Raw genomic sequence first — 22,490 nt, 5'->3', positions numbered from 1 at the left:
TTCTCTGGTCTTCTGTTTCAATCTTTCTCTTCCTCCCTTCTCTCTTTCCTAACTCCCTTTCTCCTTTTCCCCTTCCCCTCTCCCTTTCTTTCTCTCTCTTCTCTCATCTTCTTCTCCCCTCCCTCTCCATCTATTCCCTCTTCCCTCTCTACCCTGATCTCTTTTCTTCTTCCCCATATTTTCTCTCTTTTACATTCTGTATTCCCTGCTATTTATACCTCCTTCTCTTTCCTCCTCCTTCTTTCCTTCTCCCTCTCACTCCCCCTTCTCTCTCCTTTCTCATTCCCCCTGTTCCTTTCCCTCCTCCCTCCCTTTTTCTCTTTATCTGTCTCTGCCTCTGATTTTTCAGAGGACTGGAGCTCTTTAGATCTGGAAGGACCAAATCATCCTCCTGATTTTTCAAATGAGGAAACTGAGGCCATCTAAAGGAGCAAAATGCCTCATCCAGCATCTTATAGGTTTAAATAAAACCCATCTCTCTTTATTCCAGGGCCCTTCTCACTCTACCTAGATTCATAAGTAGTAGAACATTCTACTTTTTAGCTAAACAGACACCTTCCTATTGTTCTCTGCTTCCTGAGTCATTTTTTCTTTACAAACTTGCTAGACCTTGAGTCTTGAGCAAATTTCAAGCCTAAACTTCTGTCTTTCTCTCCCCAGATGCTTTAATTTGTATATATTATCTAATTATTACTCATCCTTGAATTCAGTTGTCTGAATGGGTGTATGAATGAATGCAAACTCACCTAATGCTACTTTATCTAAATGACCCAAGCCATGCTTCACATCTTCTCATCTAGTCAGCATTGTATCAAAGTAAATAGCGAATTGGACTTAGAATCAGGAAGATCTTAGTTCAAATCCAGCTTCAGACACTTAGTGGCTTTGTTATTTTGACTATGTCTTATAACCTACATCTGCCTTTACTTCCTGATCTCTACAGTAGAGATAATACTTCCCAGGCTTGCTGTGAGTATAAAATTAAACCCTAAAACATTATATAAATGCTTGTTATTTATCACCATCACCCTCACCTTTGTTATTATTAACCCATCTACTCCCTCCCTAGACATCTTTGCCTTTTCCTTGACTTTTTAAACATATCCCCTTTTTTTCTACTTTTTTTTTGCTGTGAGAATAATAACTTAATCCATTCTTCTCTTGCTACTGAAGATGATGTGACAATTGAATGTCCTAAAACTTTGTATTCTGCCTTTATTAAGATGTCAGCAGAGACTTGCTCAGTTTGAGTATCTCCCATGCCTGGAACATAATTACTCCATAAATTTTTATTTCTTATTCATTGGTATTCTTTTCATCTTGTTCGGTGAAGTTCAAATATACATGGGTTTAGTTCAAGTTACTAACTTTCCTTGATTCTTTTATATTTAATGTTCTTCAAACTACTGAAAGATGGATAAAACTCAAATAAAAATATTATAAGCTCCATTTCCGTAGGTTCACCATAAGCAGATTTGGTACAAGCCTGCTTATTATAATTGTCTTAGCCTCATATTTCTCATCCCATATGATTATTATCTTTATTTTTTTATTAAGTACATATGGAGTTATCCTAGGATAGCTAGTTGGCACAGTGGATAGAGTGCTAGGCCTAGTGTCAGAAAGATTTACCTTCTTGAGTTCAAATCTAGTCTCAGACATTTAGTAGCTGTGTGACCCTGGGAAAGTCACTTCCTGTTATATTAAGTTTCCTCATATGTAAAATGAGCTGGAGAAGGAAATGGCAAACCACGCCAATAACTTGAACAAAAAAAAAAAACCCAAAGGGGATCCCAGAGTCAGATACAGCTGAAATGAGTGGACATCAATAAGTAAATCTTAAGTTGGCACTTACCTTTTATGCCCTCAGTAACTCTATTTGCTGATTTGCCCACTTGGAGCTCTGTTGATGACCACACTGTCCTCCCCTACTAAAACCACCTCTTCCTTCTCATTTCCTAGTCTTCTTGTCCCCCTTGTCTCTTTTAAGGCTATTAAAAAAACAAACTTAATTTCCATCTTCGAATCCAAATAGTATCTTAGTTGCAAGAAAGAAGAGCGGCAAGGGGTAGGCAATGGGAAATAAATGACTTGCCCAGGTTCACACAGCTAGGAAACAGCTGAGGCCAGATTTGAACCTAGGACATCCCATCTCTAGGCTTGCCCCTCAATCCACTGAACCACCTACCTACTCTACTTTTTAAGAGTATTCTTGATTTTGTTTCCTCTAAGAAGCTTGTCCATTAAGTCAGCATGGCAAAGAACCCCCCTTCCAATCCTCAGCACTATTAATAATCAAATGCCTCACTTCCTATATAGTTTGATGAAATCATCCTCTTAAAAAGGAGAATTTTCTTTCTTTTCTTTCCCTGGAAAATAAGGTTTAAAAGAAGCTTTTAGAGTTCATTCTATTATAGGAAGATTGGGAATTAATGATCACTTTGGCAAGCTCATTTTATTGAACTGACAAACTGCCTTAGATTGAAGCTAATCTGACATCTAGATGGAACCAGATTTTATGTAGAATATATTTTTTTAAAACTCAGAGGTTTTTCTACCTCCCGCTAAGACAGCACTAATGGATCTGAATCATTCATTCGAGGCCCAATTTTCTCCTCTACCTTGAGTGCTGCTACTCATTAACATCTGCTTTTGCAGTAGATTGAAAGAACCCACAGAGAGCTCAAATGAGGAGACCTCAGCTGCAGGTAAACTTAATGGAAGCCTCTAATTGGGAGAAACATTTTTTTAAAGATCCTTCGAAGATGGATTTACATGCTACCCTATGAAGTAGAACTTAGAACAATTAAACACTTTAATCAAATTTATATTGGGAACAGTTTTTTGTTTATTTTCCATTTTGCTACTTAGTAATACTAGATCATTAAGAAGTAGAAGAAATCCCTCAAATATGAATAAAACCAAAATATCTCTCTTAGAAATTGATTTTTCCCCATTATATTGTTTTGGTTTTAAAATAAACCAGAGACTTTTTGTTTTGTAAGAGATATTCTTCTTGGCATAAGTCTACAAAGGAATTATGATCTGCAGTAAAGCAATGATAGTATTTCTTTTAAAAAAAATAGTTCCTTTTTATAGACAAGAAAGAGTTGGGCTCTACCAATGGCTATTTCTCTATTTTCCAAATGGTTCAAGTGTCATGGTACCTCTGGTGTCTGGTGAAGCCTCTGGATCCCTTCTCAAATAATGTTTCTAAATATTTGAAGGAAATGGTGAATTTCATTTTGAAGTAAAAATGAAGATAGATGTATATATACATATATATATACATATATATTTGTGTCTATGATCTCTTTCTTCAACTTAGATGTAGAAATGTATTTATGTATATAAACATACACGTAGGTATATGATCAAATACATACAGAGCAGTCTAGGTGGTGCAATGGATAGAGCTGTAAGAGCTTATTATTTCTGAAATATTTTGAATTACAGATGATTAAAATGTAGTGAAATGATAGAGATTATTCTTCTATAGGCAGCATGATACAATGGATTGAGTCCTAGATTTTGAGTCTTGAATGCTTGGATTTGTTCCTTTGTTCATTAGCATCCAGGTGGCACCTTGGCTAGAGCAGCATTGGTGAAGATTTCCAAGTACTCATGCCCAAACTGCAACTTCAAGCTGCCTGTGAGACCCCCCTCCCGAGTCCCCATCACCTTAGAGAGCAGAGGGAGGAAGTGTTTGCTTTAGGCAGCTGGACAGAGGGGTGGGGTATGCAAAAAATGTCTTTGGGCACTGGGAAGAGGGGGAATGGAGCAGCTCCCCCCATGCTGGCTAGGCACATGTGCTGATACTTCACTAATACTAGAATAGAGCATTGAGTATGGAGTTGGGAAGACTTATGTACAAATGAAGCCACAGAAATGTTGACTAGTTTTGTGACCTTGGACAAGTCATTTAACCCAGGATTGCCTCATTTTCCTCATCTGGTATAATGATAGCACCTATCTTTTAAAGTTCTTATGAGGTTCATATGCAATAATATTTGTAAAGTACTTTGCAGACCATAAAACATCATAAAAATGTACTATTGTTTTCACTTGCTATATGACTAAACCTTGAAGCCCACTTTCTTCATATGCGACTGTCTCAAAACTCTAGACTAAAGAAAGCATATTTTGTATAGGAACCATTTTCCAAAGAAGAGACAGAAATTATTGGCATGCATTTTAAATGCCCTAAATCATTTGTAATAAGTACAAATCAGAACATCTCTAAGATTTTGTCTAACACAGCAAATTTCCAAAGAGTAATTAATGTCAGAGGGGCTAAATCATGTGCACTATTCTAGAGCCCAGGATTAGTTCTCATCTTCTGGAAAGCAAATTGTAATGATGAGAGAAAAGCCACTGAACTAGTCATACCACTTAACACCCAATTCCCCTGTATTGGACATATATCCCAAGAAGGTTAAAGAAAGACTGGTTGCATGTCTATCAAAATATTCACATCAGTACTTTTTGTGAAAACTACTAGAAGATGAAACACTTGAAATAGTAGATGCCTGCCCATTGATTGGCGAAAAGTTGAACAAATTATGGTGCATGAATATCATTTCCCTGTCTTCAAAATGGAGCTAATAATTGCACCTACTACCAGGGTTGCAAGGGTTAAATAATATTTGTAAAGTGTTTAGCTCAGTGTCCAACACTTGATAAATGTTTCCTTCCTTCCTGAAAACTTTTATATAGGATTTTTAATGTTTGCAAAACACTTAATTTTTCTGATTTTACAGACAAGGAAACTGACAAAATGACTTTCCCAGGATTACACAGTAAATTTCTGAGATAGGATTCGAATTCAGGCTTTCCTAACTCCACATCTGTTAGTCTATCCATTGTCATGGCCAATTCTTCATGACCCCATTTGAGGTTTTGTTGGTAAAGATAACTGGAGTGGTTTGCCATTTCTTTCCCCAGCTTATTTGACAGATGAGGAAACTTAGGTAAAAAGGGTTAAGGGACTCACCCAGGCTAACATAGCTAGAAAGTATCTGAGGCCAGATTTGAATTCAGGAAGATGAGTCTTCCTGACTTCAGGCCTGACTCTCTACCCTGTGTGTCACATAGCTGTCCTTAAATTGGTCTGGGAATAGTAGAAAACAAAACTATAACAGGAAGTAATTATAGTGTTAAAAACAAACTTTAACACTTCAAAAGAAAATTCTTTTTTAAATGGCAAAATATGATAGAAATACGTGCTTTTAGTATTATCATACAATCCCATAACCCTCCTTTCTCAGAAAAAATAACAACAAAAAAAACAAAACAAAAAGAAACAGGCAAAGAAAGTTTATGAATGTCTAGAATCCCTCAGCATTTTAATTATAGAGGAAGACCCAGAACTTAAAATTTCTGACTCCATATCTATGGATATGGCTTCCCCCCACTGCCCTCCCATTGCCTTACCTATGGATATATTATTTAGCAGTCTAGGAGTACAGAAACTCTCCTGGGCTATTTTAATAACTCTACTAGTGAAGAATCATGGACATGCAATTTCCCTGGTCCTCAGTTTCCTCATCTATAAAATTAGTGATCTGGCTTAGATCAGGGACTTTTAATTTTTTGATTATGTCATGGACACATTGGCAGAATGGTGCAGTCCATGAAACCCTCTCAGAATAAATATTCAAATGTTTCTGAAATGTTAAATTTTAGTTAGATGTTAGTGAATGTGAAAATGTCATTTCCCTCCCTGCCCGAATTCACAGATTCCTTGAAATATATCCAGGAACACCTGAATCCCAGGTAAAGGAACTACTAGCCTAAATGATCACTAAAGACTTTTCTATGTCAAAAATATGCATAATAACAAAAGACCTTGATTCCTTATGGTATACTCTAATTCAGTGATGACCACTGTAGGCCACAAGGAGATGCTGCAGAGAAATGAAACAAAGCTTTACTGATGCTTCGCCAATGGCCACTTGGTGGCATCTTCCAGATTAAACTCTAGAAGCTTATTCAGCCCTAACATTATTATGACACTTAATCTTGGTGTAACCTCTCTGTTCCTATGCTTTGAAAGTATCATCCCTGGGAGGACCTGAGATCTGAGAGACTTGACATTTTGTTTTTCTCTTTTTTGTTGGTCTAGAATCTGTAATTTCATTATTATTGGAAACTCCCTATAAAGTACCATTTATAATCTTAGGGAATTGCATGGGGAGCCTGAGTGTTTAAGAACTTGCTCAGGGTCACAGAGGCTCCTGATGAAGATTTACTACACCAGGATTTTACATTGCAAAAATTAAAAATTCTCCCTGCTCCTCCCATTGTGCATTTCTTAATTGTTCCAAATCGACATTACTAGAAAAGTATTTAATAGAGTAATTGCATGAATATTATTAAGGATATGACCTAGTTCTGTGTTTTCATTGGTACAGAGACTTCGATGAATGTGGTTCCCTTCTCCCAATTCAGGTCAGCATCTTTTCTTCAACTCTTAATTTTAAAGATTTGTCTGTGGCAATCAGAAGTTAAATGACTTGCTAAGGGTCATACCTCCATTGAATGTCAAAGTATATCTTCCTAGTTCCAGCCCTCTATTTTTTGCTTTTTCATTTCATTTTCAGTTCTGAATTTCCTCTTGCCCCTTCTCCACCAATTAAGAAGGCAAGAAATATAATACCATTATATGAAACATATTTCTACATCGGTCAAGTGGTAGGGCTAAAACAAAAAGAAAGAAAAGCAAAGTGCAAATTCATCAGGTCTCTCTCTGGAAGTGGATTACATTTCTCTCCAGTCCTATATCCACTACATTAGGCTACTTCTTTTATGAATATTATTGAGATTCAATTTATATTTGTTTATGCAAACACCGTTTATTTTAAAAATTCTTCTACATAAAATAATTAATAGATTGAACTAAAGAAACATTGATTTGAAGATAAAGTCCCACAGACTTGAAATTGTATTTCCTTTAGAATAGGAAAGAAGTTATCTCAATATTTATGAATTTAACCTTCCTGTAGTGACTAGATTATCTGGCAAAGGAATTGAGTGATTCTGCCCATTATGGGTGAATTATTTGGGACTGGAGTGGGAAAGGGGTATTGGAATAGAAAAGTTTATTGTTGCCACAGGCAATTCCAATGTAGGATAGTGAAATGGGTGCTAGCCTTAATCATTTGAGACCTGAGTTCAAATGCTGCCTTGAGTACTATCTGACATCTAATTGTATATGTCCCTGGGCAAGGCGATTAACTTTTCTGATCATGAGCTTCCTCAACTGCACATTGAGGATAATTGTTATAAATACTTTATATTTCAGTCAGGAGGACCAGTTGAAATAAAATTTGCTAGAAACTGCTTAGACAACCTTAAAATGATATCTAAATGCCAGCAGTTACTGTTTTGGGGTGCTATAGCCCATAAGGTCAAGAAGAGTCAAATATGACTGAACCACAGCACTAATTATATATATATATATATGTACATATATATGTGTGTATGCACATATGTATCTATAAATACATCCATATTTTATATTAATTCATTATTATATAAATATTTTATCATTTTATCACTGTTATTTATTATATTGTTATATGATTTTAAAATTATATTCACTATTATCATTTTTTCAGTATCTGACTCTTTTGACCACATTTGGGATTTTCTTAGCAAAGAGACTGTTCTTTGTGTTTTCTTTCCATGCAACATTGTCAAATGTATGGTTCAGACTAGATATTTCAGGATGGGCTCAGCATCTGTGGGAAACTGGCATTGTGAAATTTGAGGTTTAGGATTTCCCGTATTCTTTTTTTCCCCATTCAAGAAATGCAACATACATCCCAGAATCCTAAATCCAGTGATTAAAAAATTTATTCTATAAAAGGGAAACAAGAATAAAAATTAGAAAGGCTTAGTAACACCACTGTCCTGGAATGTTGTTTCCATTCTGCCCTGCAGAAAATGCTCAAGCTACAATCTTTTAATAGTCCTTCCATGATCGTAATCTAAGAAATAGTCTCATTTATCATTTTAACAGAAATGCTGCTTTAAAATCATGGCATTATCCCCTGGATGTGTCTTGAATACTTCAACCTGTATGCAGTCTGCTTTTTTTATTTAACATTTCTTTGCAAAGAAGAAAAAAAAAGTATTTTTAAAAATATCCAGATATTCCCGGGTTTGTTCACCCCTACCCTTACTTCCTTCATTTCTTATGCTCCAGTAAGTATTGAACATTCTTAAGCTGGGCATCAAGCTTCACTGCAACATTGCTACTGACTAGACTTGTGGATTGGTTTCAAGGCTTGCCTTTTGGGGCAAAAATCTTCAGGTTAAAAAAAAAAAAAAGGAAAGAAGGTGGTTTGGGAGGATTTGTTTAGTTTTCAGAGAAGGAGCTAGATGAAAGTAATGTAATATTCCAGATGGCAGGTTTGCTCCTACATCTGACCCATCATTTCCCAGAACTCCCTCCTTTTCTGCTGCTTTTTGAGTTAGCCCATGCTGAGCTCATACTGAATCATGGTCTGGTTACCTTTGAACTCCAGCTTCCGGTCCCTTTTGGCAAACTCTCTCTTAGTGACTCAGTAATTGTAATATGAGCACAGTCAGTTAATCTTGCGCTTGGAGAAGACATGGAAGCCAAGAATCACTCCAGGGGAGTTTCATGATACATTTGTTTGATATTGGGGGAGGGCAGTGGCGGGGAAGGACATCCTTACCATTTAACTCAGATCATTTCAACGGGCATCGTGGAGGACCTCTGAGTTACATGACTGGGGCAAGATACTATGGAAGGGCCAAGGGAAGTACGGGATACAGTAATCCAGTTACTTCCAAATTGTTGTCTTTCTTTATCACCTCTGTGCAACATAAGTGGTCGTTTTTGTTTTGGAGGAGACCCGATACAAAAGGAATTCCTTTTACTCTTGCAGATCGACTCATACTTTTCTACTGAAATGATTATTGTTTTGGAGAACTGTGTGTCAGAGACAGCATCTGAACCAAAGTCTCCTTAGGACGCCAGCTCTTTTTCTATGAAGCAACACAATCCCTCACAGGTTGTTGTGAAAATGTTAATATAAGGCTCATATGGTATAATGTAAAGAATACTGGACACAATCTTAAATGATCTGGTTTTGAATACAAGCACCTAATATTGATTTCATATGTGAAAGGGAATTACATCTTTTTTCTTTCATACTTCTTAGATGCCTCTCTGTGACCTCAGGCAAAGCACCAAACATCTCAGTTTCTTCATCTGTAAAATAAAAATAAACGGGTGAGCTTACTGGCCTCTAAAATTCCTTCCAGATTTAAATTTATAAACATATGTTGCTTCTAGTACTTATTATTTGGAAAGGAGTGGAAAAGGTTAGGTTTAAGATACACATATAAATAAATAAATAACAAATATAAGGAAAGTAAATTCAAGATGATTTGGAGTGTGTGTGTGTGTGTGTGTGTGTGTGTGTGTGTGTGTGTGTGTGTGTAGGGATACACAAAAAAGCTTCATCTCAAAGGAGGCATCTAAGTTGAGCTTTAATGGTTGGTAGGCACTCTTAGAGGTGAGGAGGGAGTATATTTCAGTCATGAAACATCTCATGCAAACACATGGAAAGAGGAGATGATAGTTGTGTATTGGGACAGGTAGGTGGTATGGTGGATAGAATGTTTGGCTGGGAGTCAGGAAGACCCAAGATCAAATCTGCAGAGAAGTAAGACTTTAATGCCTGGGAACTAAAGAGAACCTCAAGAAAAAGGAGAGAAGAGAGTTCCATAGCATAGTATTAGGAGTATTTAATTAGTGAATGTGATGTGGCTAATAATAAAAAAAAAATGGGACTAAGAAGGAATGGCCAGTTATATAGAAGAACTAATAAAAGCCCAAATCAAAAAAATCACATCAGCTCCAAGAGAGTATCTAGGAGAGGGTAGTCAACAGCATTAGCTACAGTAGAACCAAAGAAGGATAAAGGCTAAGAAAGGGCCATTGAATTTGGAAATTAAGAGATCATGAATAACTCCTTGGAAAGAGTAATTTGTATCCCTTTATTAGTTTAGAATCATACAATATAATTTAAAAGTACATTTTATTTAGGCCAATTAAAATCTAACCCAGCATTTATGTACTGTCTACTATGTATGAGGCACTGTGCCAAGTTTTCTAATGGCATTTGTTTTGGTTTCTCCCTCAAAAATAGTTTGCTTGTGTGTATTCTTCCATACTCCAGAACAAGGTTCATTTCATCATTTCATATGGGAGGAAAACAATAAAATCAATGAACTGTAGTGGCATATTAGCAAATTTTTAAAAGTCTGAGGATGTTTGAAACATTGAGATTCAAAAACAGGTAAAAGATGTGGTCCCTTTCCTCAAAAGATTTGCGATCTAGTTTTGAATGAATTAATTAGTGAAAAAGCATTTTATTAATTACTACTTGCCAAGAAGAACCAACAGAAAACTTCCTATTCTGAAATGGCTCATATTCTAATAAGAATAATTATCACATATCACCCATATCATTTGTGATCTAATTGCAGTGAGGACCATCCTATATAGGATGTGCTACGTACTGAGGGAATAAGAGATAAGAAATAGAAGGATCTTGATGCCTATGATCTTGAGACAGATTATTAAATAATAATAATGCAGAGAACATAAGCATTCAGAACCATGATCTAGTAGATGCCTATGATCTTATGAGACAAGTTATTAAATAATAATAATGCAGAGAATATAAGCATTCAGAAGAACCATGATCTAGTAGCCTCTGGGAGGGAGGGATCATGTTCTGTAGTTCCCAAAAATGATCAAGAGAATTTATCCTCTCTCTTATTAATTCTGTGTCTTTTTTTGGACATCTCTATCTTGACCACCATTTTTCTGGTCAACGAAGCCCCAAATTCCAGAGTCCTTTCTGATTGTTCTTATATCCTCATAGTATATATCTAATCATCCCTCTAATCTTGTTTTCTTTATGTAATATCTCCAAGTCTGTCTTCTTGGAATTCCTTGCTATTGCTACCCCAGTTTTTAGGTCTCCTTTAGGTTATGCTTTAAGCTCCTTAGCTGTGGTCATGCCTCCAGTCTTCCCCTCACTGATCTGTGCTACATGGCACCTGGCATCAATAGGAGCTGACAGTCTTCAGTCCTGCAAGAGTAATGAAGGCTTGAAAAGCTGCAGTCTTCTAGTAATTACCTTCTCTACTATTATTTCCATTCTGCAAACTTTTTCCCCAGTTGTATGAAATCTTTGACTGAGAATGAAGGTGATCTGGATCTGAACCACTCAATAGGATGTGTCCATTTCCTGTTCTGTGTAATAAAGACTGAATCTTGGAAAGATTAGAGTATCCTACTTTGGATAATTAAAGAATATAAAATAGATATTAATTAATTTGCTATATATACATATATGTTAGTCTATGTAGCCCTATGTAAACACATGTGTAAACATATACATGAATTAATAACATATCGTTAACTTTCAAGCCAATTTTCTAGTAGGCTATGACTCGGCTATGATATATCTGTCTCTATGTTCTGTACTCCTTCTCAGACCAGGTCACAGCATCAGAGGGAAAGGATGCGAGTGGAGGGCCGGATGAATCTTTCCAAAATCAACGTCTTATCCCATCTCTCCTATCCTTAAAATCTTTCAATGGCTCCCCACAATAATTGCAAGTGTGATATTCAAAGCTCTCTATAATATTACCTTTCTGGCTTTATTTTTAGCTATTCCCCATTAAATAGTCCATGCCCATGTTCAACCCAACTGTTTGCTCTATTCCAGCATCTCCTGTTATCCTGCTTCCATCTTTGCTGCTACTATTCCCTGTGCCTGCTACATTCTACAGTTCCAACTCCACCTACTGTCATTCTTCCCATCCTCGAAGGGCCAAATTGAGAGCTGCTGCTGGAGACAGCTGATAGTGTAGAAGATAAAGTACTTAGCTTGGGATCTGGAAATTCTGAGTTCCAATTTGGCCACAAACACCTATCAGCTGCGTGACCCTGGGCAAATTACTTAACCAATATTTACCTCATTTTCCCCAACTGTAAAATGAAGATAATAACACCTGTCTCACAGGGTTATTTTGAGGATCAAATGACATGATATTTTTAAAAATGTGCTCAGCATATTGCTTGGCTCATAATAGATGCTATATAAATGTTTATTCCCTTCCCTTCTCCTACTTGCTTGATGACATTTTCTTGGGTCTTAACTAAAGAGAATGGATCTCAACCTCATCTAATCTCAAAGGCATTTGTATTATTTGCAGATATTTATAATAGGTGAATTTATCTTTAACAGTGTCCCTAAAGTCTTGACGTAATTTTAAGGTACAAATTCATACACCTTACATTTATTGGAGTAAACACTTAATTTTTTTTCCTGAGAAATTTTAAGTACATTGAAGTTAAAGCTCATGTATTACTTGTTTTTGTGTCTGTTTCCATGCCTACCACCCTAACTTCTACATTGTGGTAAATGGTTGTTGAATTGAGTAGCTAAACAATGAGTAAAATGAACCATTTCCCTTTCAACAGGTTACTCTGGGGATGTATTTCCAAACTATATGAGGAAAATAACTGCCATCTTTAATGTGAGATACGCAGATTTTTTGGAGCCAGGAAATAGCTGGGTAAAAACCATGATTATAACATAGTCTAGTAACATGAATTCAGGCCATCATTTAATGTCTCACAAGCTCAGATTTGTTCTCTGTTAAATGGACATAATAATGCTTGTGGTGTTTAAATCAAAAGACTTTGTTCAGGATTAAAGGAGATAATACAAATAATTCAATTCAAAAAATATTTATTTAGCTCCTATGATATGTGAGGCATTGGGGATGCAAACACCTGGTGGGAAGGAGATCTTGTTCTCAAGTAGCTTACTTTCTACTGAAGGACTACAGTATGTATATCTTCACAAGAAGAGCTCTCATATAAATGGTGATTTAAGGTCATGACACATATACATTAACATGGTGCAACATGATGGCACATTGGAGAGAGGGCTGAGCTTAAGAGTTGGGAACATTCTTCATGAGTTTAAATCTGCATTTTCCCTAGCTGTGTGGCTCTGCTCATGTCACTTTACCCTGTTTGCCTCAGTTTCTTCATCTGTAAAATAAGCTGGAGAAGCAAATGGCAAGCCAGTCCAGTATCTTTGCCAGGAAAATACTGAAAGGGGTCACAAAGAATTGTACAAGACTGAAAAGTGAGTCTACAATACACACACAACCACATAGGACAAAAAGTATTTAATATATGTACATATAGAAATTATCTATGTATATATTTATGAATTTAGCATAGTGCATGGCACAAAGTAGGCACTACACAGTATTGCTGTTATTATCATTCTTATCCTTCTTCAAAGGATGAGGGAGTGAAAAAGATTAGAAGGATACTTTCAGAACTGGCTGGACGAGAGTGGACAGAGTTCTAAGCAGTCCTTTGAAACCGATACTCTGCATATCCTTTTTCTTTTTACAGAGGAAAAATCTGAGGTTGATAGAACTTCAGTGATATCCCTGTTTATAAAGTGAGTCGGTTTCTTTAATGTGGAAAAACAAGTTGGGGATTATTCTCAAATCTGATTGAATATTTACTGAATATCTTTCAAATATAGCCCTAAGGTATTAGATGTTATAGAAGACATAGACAAAATACATGACAATATTTCTGTCCTCACACTTCCCATTAGTGAAGGTTTTCATACAGATACTGGTTGGGAAGGCTTATCAGCAGAACCCAAATGAAGATGGAGTATCTGAGGTTTTGTCTCAGGGCATTTAATAATAAGATCATAAATGTCATCTCTAGAAGATGACCATCTAATCCAAATCTTTTTTATCAGATGAGAAAAGAAGGTAAGGTTAAGCATCTTGCTTGAATTCACAGAGAAGTCACACAGGTGATGTGGTGAATGGATACTGGGCTGGGAGTCAGGAAGATCTGAGTTAAAATCGGAACTTAGATACCATGTGTGTGACCTTGGTCAAGTCACTTGAGGTCTGTTTAACTTCAATTTCCTCAACTGTAAATGGAGATAAATAAAAGCTCTTACCTTGCAAGGTTGCTTTGAGGATCAAATGAGATTTTTGTAAAACATTTAGCACAGTGTCCATCACTGAATAATTATTTATTCTTTTTCCTCTCTCTAGGAAGTGTCAGGGGGTAAGATTTGAATCCAGGTCTATTGATTCCCGAGACTCTCTATATAGTGGTATAAATTTATATATTTATGATGGCATAATTTTATAATATGATGTTTTTACTTGTTGACAATATATACACTCTCAGTAATTTAGAATTAACTGAGTTTAGCTTATAGAAACATAATTAGTTAAATTAAGAAACTGTCATTGTTAAAAAGAAGCTGCATTATTAATAAAATCTATTTGTGTATAATCATGGACAGCTAGCTAGGTGAGGCAGTGTATTGAGTGCCAGGCCTGGAGTCGGGGAGATTCATTTTCCTTAGTTCAAGTTTAGCCTCAGATACTTAATAGGTGTGTGATCCTGATCAAGTCATTTACCTAATTTTGTCTCTGTTTGCTTTTCTGTAAAATGAACTGGAGAAGGAAATGCCAAATCACTACAGTGTCTTCATCAAGAAAATCCCAAATGGGGACACAAAGAGTCAGACAAAGCTGAAAAATGACTGAAAAATAAATAATTATAGGCATAATAAAAAATCACAGAATAATGAAAATAGACGTGTCTTGGCCACGTAAACTGCAAATGGTGTCTTCCAGTCAGATACGAATGAAATGACTGAGCCTGAGTTTGTCTCCATTCTTACTCATGCCATCATCACAGCATAAATTACTAAATTGACTTGAACAAAGTTGTTCACCATAAGCATGTTGCTTGCCCAAGGCATCACAATAGCTAGTTATGGCTCTGTTATTAAGAAAGCTGAGAAGATTCCCCTTCAGGGAGCTGGACTCACTGACTTCTTTCATTTGCTGCACTATTTAACATTTTCTGAATCTGAGAAGTTTCATGTAAATCCTTACCATTGGTTGCTTTTGAATCACAAAAATAACAAATGAGAAGGTAATCTTTTTTAGATAAAAGGGCCGTTTTCACAAAGAATAGCAAAAAGAGGCTTATAAATGAGGACCAGTTTAATAAAAATAGTTGAAAATAACAATAGAAGGGGCCCACATTCTGATACTAGAAGGCAAGTTTTGGGTGGGAGAATTAAATTGACAACTGGAGCATTAGGAAGCAGCATCTGAGTGGTTATGGTTGTAACAGTGATTGAGAACAAAAGAGTAATCAGGACCTAGAAAAAGCACAAGAAAATGACTGTCTTCATAAATTTTTGAGGGAAGGAAGCTGAACATTTTAACAGCTGATAAGTAGTAGTAGCAATTTCTATGAGGGAAAGAAAGAACATTAGACTTGCTTCTTCCAGCACCTCAGACTATTAGGGGAAGTGGAAGAAAGAAGATGTATATTCTGGAAAGTTAGTGACTATGAGCTGAAAGGCATACTGCCTTCACTAGGTTGAGTTTGAGGTGCCAGTTAGACATGCCTAAAGATGATGAGAGATCAGTAAGTTGGAATATAAAAAGTTACCATCATTATAATGATAGAGTTGCAGACCATGGGGTGCAAAGGGTGGGGTTGGGGGGGAACAAATAATGTAGTAGCCATAGAAAGAAAAAGGGAAATAGTGTAGAGGAAGAAGCCAGGCTCTCTATTTTACAAATGAGTCAACTGAAACCCAAAGAGAGAAGGAAATCGCCCAATGTTATAAACCTATTTGTGGCAGAACCTGGAATAGAATCAGGGCTCTTGATGCCCATATTGAAAAGCAGTTAGGTGATTAACTGCATAGAGCCTTAGACTTGGAGTCAATCAGTCCCAAATACTAGCTGCATGACTTGTGACTCAGTTATGAAGAAAAGGTTGCTAGAAATCCCTGGATCTTTTCATATTTCTGGGTCAGGCAGTGGGCAGGAGAGCAAGTTATATATCAAGGACAGCACATTAATATAAACAATGCAAAATGGCACTCTATGCGACACCAAAATGACTTTCTTTTTAGTCCTCATTTTTAGCAGGTAACCCTCTTGCTAAACATTATATAAGCTTGTAATGTTTCGACAATGAAGACCATTTCCCACCTCTATCCCTTTTTCCTTCCCCCCCTTACTTCTCCATTCTCATTTGTCCTTCCCCAGTCTTTTTTGCTTTCTCTTTCTTTCCCAAAAAAGAGCTTGTTCTTTAATTATTTGGCAATGGTGAGCCATTTAAGGTTCATGAGTCTTGATCTTAATGAGGAAGACAGGAATCTTCGTGGGAGATTATCTTAGTAGTAAAAGTGTAAATACTATAGAAAAGAAATAATATCAACCATTAGTATCATTGTTACTATTCTAATTCAAATTCAGATATAATTTTGCATTTTATTAAATAATATTCCTGGAACCCTTTGAAGGAGTTACAGTAAGAACGATTCTAACTGAACCTCAGAAAATATAACTGACTTTTCCCAAGTCTAACAAGTGGTCCAGTCAAGACCTAAATCCAAAATAATCTAACTGCAACATAACACCAGAAAAATTGTTTGATTTAATATGTTTGCAAAGACCCAAACACTTGGTTTTATCATGCCATTTTTGGCTAAAAACTTCCCTCTACCATGCTTTTTGAAAATTAAAAATGAAAGCATACTGTATAGGCATTTAAATATAAATGGAGCACATGACAACATGATTCCAGTGCTAAATGATGTATTTACTGACAATATCTTCTCTAGTTGTATCGTATAAGAATTTTCCAAGGGAAATATTCAGGCTACTTGAACTTGGCCTTTGTAAAAGGAATCATATCAGAATCTTCTATTTGAACATCAAGTTTTGCAGGAAAAGACATTTTCAAAGGCAGTTGGAGGTACTGACCTTGCTCCCACCCTTCCTTTCTTTTACTCTGATTTAGTTAGTATGATTTCCTACTGTGTAATCCTCCTTAAAGGAAACTTTGGAAAGTTAAGTTGAACATATTAGAGGATTTCATCTACTACAGAATGTCTTAAATATTCGTTCCCTGGAAGGTGGAGATTTGCTGGAGGCAATAGCTTAATGAGCTAAGCATCAACTTTGGAATATGTCATGGCCCTGGGATGAGTATCAAATCTCAGGAAGGCTGACTCAGCCTTTCTGTATTTAGAGGTAAAAAAAAAAGAATGTCAAATAATGTTTCGTGTGTGGATCTTTGAAACAGAGGCTACAGACCATCTACAGACTGTAAAATTACACACACACACACACACACACACACACACACACACACCCACACCCACACACACACAAAACCTTCCCTAAAATGGAGTGAGGATTTTTTAACATCTGATACCACCTCTTGTCATTTCATATGTGAAAAGGTGTTATCTGGCACTTAAAAAAAACAAAAAAACAAATTCTATATCAGATTAGTCATCGTTAGTACACAAAATCAAATAATGAAGTATTTGAGAACTTACTTTGTTCCCCGTATTATACTAGGTGCTGAGAACTGGAGCAACCTCCCTCTTAAAGGAATATGTAGTTTAGTGGTAGAGAGAACCACACAATTGCATTAATCATAAACAGTTCAATGTTCCACTATGTGGTGGTGCAGCTTCTAGGTATGTAATACTGGATGCCAGGAAGGTGCAAGCTGGATACTCATTAACTGAAGAATCACCAAATTGTGATACACTAGTGTAATGGAATCTTACTGTGGTACTGTGGTATGAGAAATGGCCAATTTGGTAAATTTGGAGTGGTATGGAAAGACTTTCATGAATTGATACAAAATGAAACAAAACACAGTCAATGAAGCAATATGCTTAACAACCACAGAATAAAAATGGAAAGAACAACCACAAAACAATAGGAAATAAATGTTGCATTTATTATATTTGAATTCTATTCAATCTTGACATTTATTGAAATTTGAAATGTATTGAATTTGAAAATTATAGTGAATAACTCTGCCTCTTCCAGAAGAAGATGTGAGAGGAACACTTCTCCATTTTTCTGCAGATGTGGGGAACGGGTAGGACATGTAGGTGGAACATAAAATATAATGTCAACCTTTTCCACCAATGTACAAATTTTTCTATGTTGAATTTTCTAAAATTAATTTTCTTTGCTTTTTAGAATTAGTTGTTATAACAGATGGTTCTCATGGGAAGGTATAGATTAGAAATTTAGGTGATATAAAAACAAGAGCTTTCAAATAAAGTATTAAGGAAAAAGAAAAAAAAACAACTACTCCTTGGGATTCACAGACCAATTGCCTCAAATTACTAATCTATCTTTAACCCCTTGGTAAAAAGAATTTAAAAATGATTTACCTGTATATATCTCTTTTTTACTTGTAATAAGTTGTGTCCCCTGAGGGGGAAAAATATGGGAGCAAAGTTTTTCCTCTGACTAATCACTTGATAAAGTTCTTAAACTAATAATGTTAGTCCTAGAATTTTGCTCTGCTCTAGCTCCTTACTGGTTCTGACTGTATTGACTCTTTTATTCTTAAAAGACAACTTCTCTGTTTCATTTCTAGATCTTCCCAATCAGAGTTCCAGACTCTGGCAAGAACTAGAGAGCAGTAGTTTCCTTGACAAAATTGTTTGCCTGAGCACTCCTCCAAATTCCCTTTCTTAATGGTGAGCCTGGTAAATGGGCATGCTTCTCATTATATCACCCTTAATTTAGATTTTTTCCTTCTTCTCTACCCTGGTCTCATGACAGGAAATTTCTTCAAAGGTAAAGGAAAAAGGAAATTCAGAGATTTGGAGAAGTATACCCAGGCTTATACTTTTCCTGCCTTGCCTATTGTCTCATTGACTTATTTCATTCACTTACAACTTCTTGGAAGGGAAGGAACTATAAGAAACACCTGTTCCAAGTGTAAAACAACAAAAATAAAAACAAAAATAACTTCCTTTCCCAGAGTAAGGAAATGAATTGGGCTGTAGAATTTGGAGAAAGCCTCACAAAGGAGTTCAAACTCAAGTTGGATGCTAAAGGAAGAATAGAAATAGATTAACAGAGGAGGGAAAAGGAACTCTAGGAATGGGAAACAGAGAATAAAGGCAAGGAGGGGGGGAATGATTATTTCCCATGTGGAAGACAAATATAGAAAACCCTGATTGTGAGAAAAGAGGAAGGTTCCTATGAAGGGGAAGTAGCAATATTTTGGTCCAATAGCATGTGATCAGTTTATGGGAGACCTTGGTTTAATTTAGATTTGATGTGATAAGTAACTGTTTATTTCTTAAGCAGAGGAAGAATATGATGGCAAATAGTTTTTTTTTAAGATAAATATTTTGGTAGAAATGTACAGTATTTATTCACTCATTAATTCATTAAAATATTGTTTAATATATTTTTGTTTCATTAAATATTTCTCAATTACACTAAACATTTTAAATATATTTTAAAAATAGTTCCAAATTCTCTCTCTCCTTCCCATCCAGCCTACACTCTTTGAAATGTAAACAATGTGATGTCAGCCATGCATGTGAAGTCATGCAAAACATGTTTCCATTTTAGCCATTCAGCAAACATTTATTAAGTTTCTAATGCGCCCAAGCACTGTGATAGGTGTTGGGAATGAAAAGAGGAAAAATGGAAGAATTCCTACCCTCAAAGAACTTAGATTTTACTGGAGTGAGCATAATATTTATACAGATAAATTATTCAACAATACAGGGTATCATGAAAGTCATAGAGCATTTTAAGTTATTAAACCTTAAAAGAATTTGTGGTCACCCTGTATATATGGAATAAATGTGAAGTATATTCAGAGGGATATCACAAAGGCTTCATATATGCAATGCATCCTAATTTGAATACTGAAGGAAGTTTGGAATTCCAAATAAATGGAAATTAAAAAAGGAAAATATTCTAGGTATGGGGATTAAGCCTTTGTGAAACCTCAGAAGAAAGAGTTGGGATATCATGTAGAGGAAACTGGAAGTAGATGAGTTTCTCTAGAATATTTATTGTGTGAAGGAAATTAACATAAGAAAAGACTAGAAAAGCAATCTACATGCCAAATAGAGAAATGTGTACTTTGTAACAGAGGTAATAGGGAGCCAATGATGTTTCTAAAGCAAAAAAAGTGACATGGCTCTGATAGAATGGATTGATGGAGGAGAAAGAAATAGTGATTTTAAGGAAATTAGATAAGACGATGCATCAAAAATCCATATACAAATTAGTCAGTTATTGATCAAGAGTGATATCTAGCAATGAAAATAGAAAAGAAATGGTGCATATGAAAGATACTTCAAAAAAAGAAAACAATATATAAAATATAAAGCTAGGAGATGAGGGAAAGCAAAGAATCTTCAACGGGTTCTAAGAAATACCTTGAAACAACAGTGGTACCACTGATCTAAGTGATATATTTAGTTTCACTTTATTTATCTATCTATATCTAAATATACTATATATTAGTACACACAAATACGTACACACACATGCATACTTTTAGTTGATTTTGGCAAAAATGAACTTAGCTTTAAATATGAAGATTTGGATATAATGGTGAAAACGCTGGAATGAAAATGCCCAAGTGATGATCACCAGTATAAGACCAAACTACAAGTATTGGATCAGAGGGAAAAAGATACAGATTTGGAAGTTACTCTTAGAAATGGGTTACAAATAGGGGAGGGAATGTTGAAAAACAACTTATAACATAAACTTGGAGACAATCCACAGGAAAGAGATAGATTTAAAAAAATAACAACAAAAGATAAAAAATCAAGAGAGACAGGGAAATAATGAATGAATATAGAAAGATAGCCTAGAATATAGGCTAAGTGACATCTATAGTTTGGTGATAAATGAGAAAAGCTGAGCCAGAAAAGGAGACAGAGAGGTAGTTAATAAGGCATGAACACTACAGTTCGGTGTAATGAAATAGAAGAGAAAGGAGAATTTTAAGTGATCGACAGCGGCATATTCCAGTAACAGGTCAAGGAGGTTTGGCAGGAGTCATTGAATTTCACAAAGAAATTTGCACCTAAGTTTCCAGTAATTTAAGAGGTATAGAATGGAACAAGATGGTAAAGTGTTAAGAAGAATGAAAGGCTGTGGGTAGAGGGAAGTGCTCAGAGTAATCATGACATATCTGACTCAGGTCAGGATGATTAAAAAGGTTTTAATTTAAATTTAAACTTTAATTTAATTTAAATTTAAACTGTTTGACCCATTAGGCAATTATCTTAAAATTTCTTCATGCTCTAAGCAACAGGAGACAATTCTGAAATTTGCAGAACAATTGATAATCTGTATTGAATGAAAGGTGATTACTTAGCACAGTGCCTGATTCATAAGAGATAGTTAATAAATGTTTATTGTTTGGGTGACAAGTATGACTAGCAACATTCGAGGCATTTAAGAAAAAAATGGCACAATTCCTGCTTAATGAGACAGAGAGACACAGAGAAACAGAATCAGAGTATGTGTGTGTGTGTGTGTGTGTGTGTGTGTGTGTGTGAGAGAGAGAGAGAGAGAGAGAGAGANAAAGTTCTTAAACTAATAATGTTAGTCCTAGAATTTTGCTCTGCTCTAGCTCCTTACTGGTTCTGACTGTATTGACTCTTTTATTCTTAAAAGACAACTTCTCTGTTTCATTTCTAGATCTTCCCAATCAGAGTTCCAGACTCTGGCAAGAACTAGAGAGCAGTAGTTTCCTTGACAAAATTGTTTGCCTGAGCACTCCTCCAAATTCCCTTTCTTAATGGTGAGCCTGGTAAATGGGCATGCTTCTCATTATATCACCCTTAATTTAGATTTTTTCCTTCTTCTCTACCCTGGTCTCATGACAGGAAATTTCTTCAAAGGTAAAGGAAAAAGGAAATTCAGAGATTTGGAGAAGTATACCCAGGCTTATACTTTTCCTGCCTTGCCTATTGTCTCATTGACTTATTTCATTCACTTACAACTTCTTGGAAGGGAAGGAACTATAAGAAACACCTGTTCCAAGTGTAAAACAACAAAAATAAAAACAAAAATAACTTCCTTTCCCAGAGTAAGGAAATGAATTGGGCTGTAGAATTTGGAGAAAGCCTCACAAAGGAGTTCAAACTCAAGTTGGATGCTAAAGGAAGAATAGAAATAGATTAACAGAGGAGGGAAAAGGAACTCTAGGAATGGGAAACAGAGAATAAAGGCAAGGAGGGGGGGAATGATTATTTCCCATGTGGAAGACAAATATAGAAAACCCTGATTGTGAGAAAAGAGGAAGGTTCCTATGAAGGGGAAGTAGCAATATTTTGGTCCAATAGCATGTGATCAGTTTATGGGAGACCTTGGTTTAATTTAGATTTGATGTGATAAGTAACTGTTTATTTCTTAAGCAGAGGAAGAATATGATGGCAAATAGTTTTTTTTTAAGATAAATATTTTGGTAGAAATGTACAGTATTTATTCACTCATTAATTCATTAAAATATTGTTTAATATATTTTTGTT

This window comes from Gracilinanus agilis, chromosome 5 (genome assembly GCF_016433145.1).
Source record: "Gracilinanus agilis isolate LMUSP501 chromosome 5, AgileGrace, whole genome shotgun sequence".
Taxonomy (NCBI): Eukaryota; Metazoa; Chordata; class Mammalia; order Didelphimorphia; family Didelphidae; genus Gracilinanus; species Gracilinanus agilis.
Note: the sequence above shows the minus strand (reverse complement) of the source record.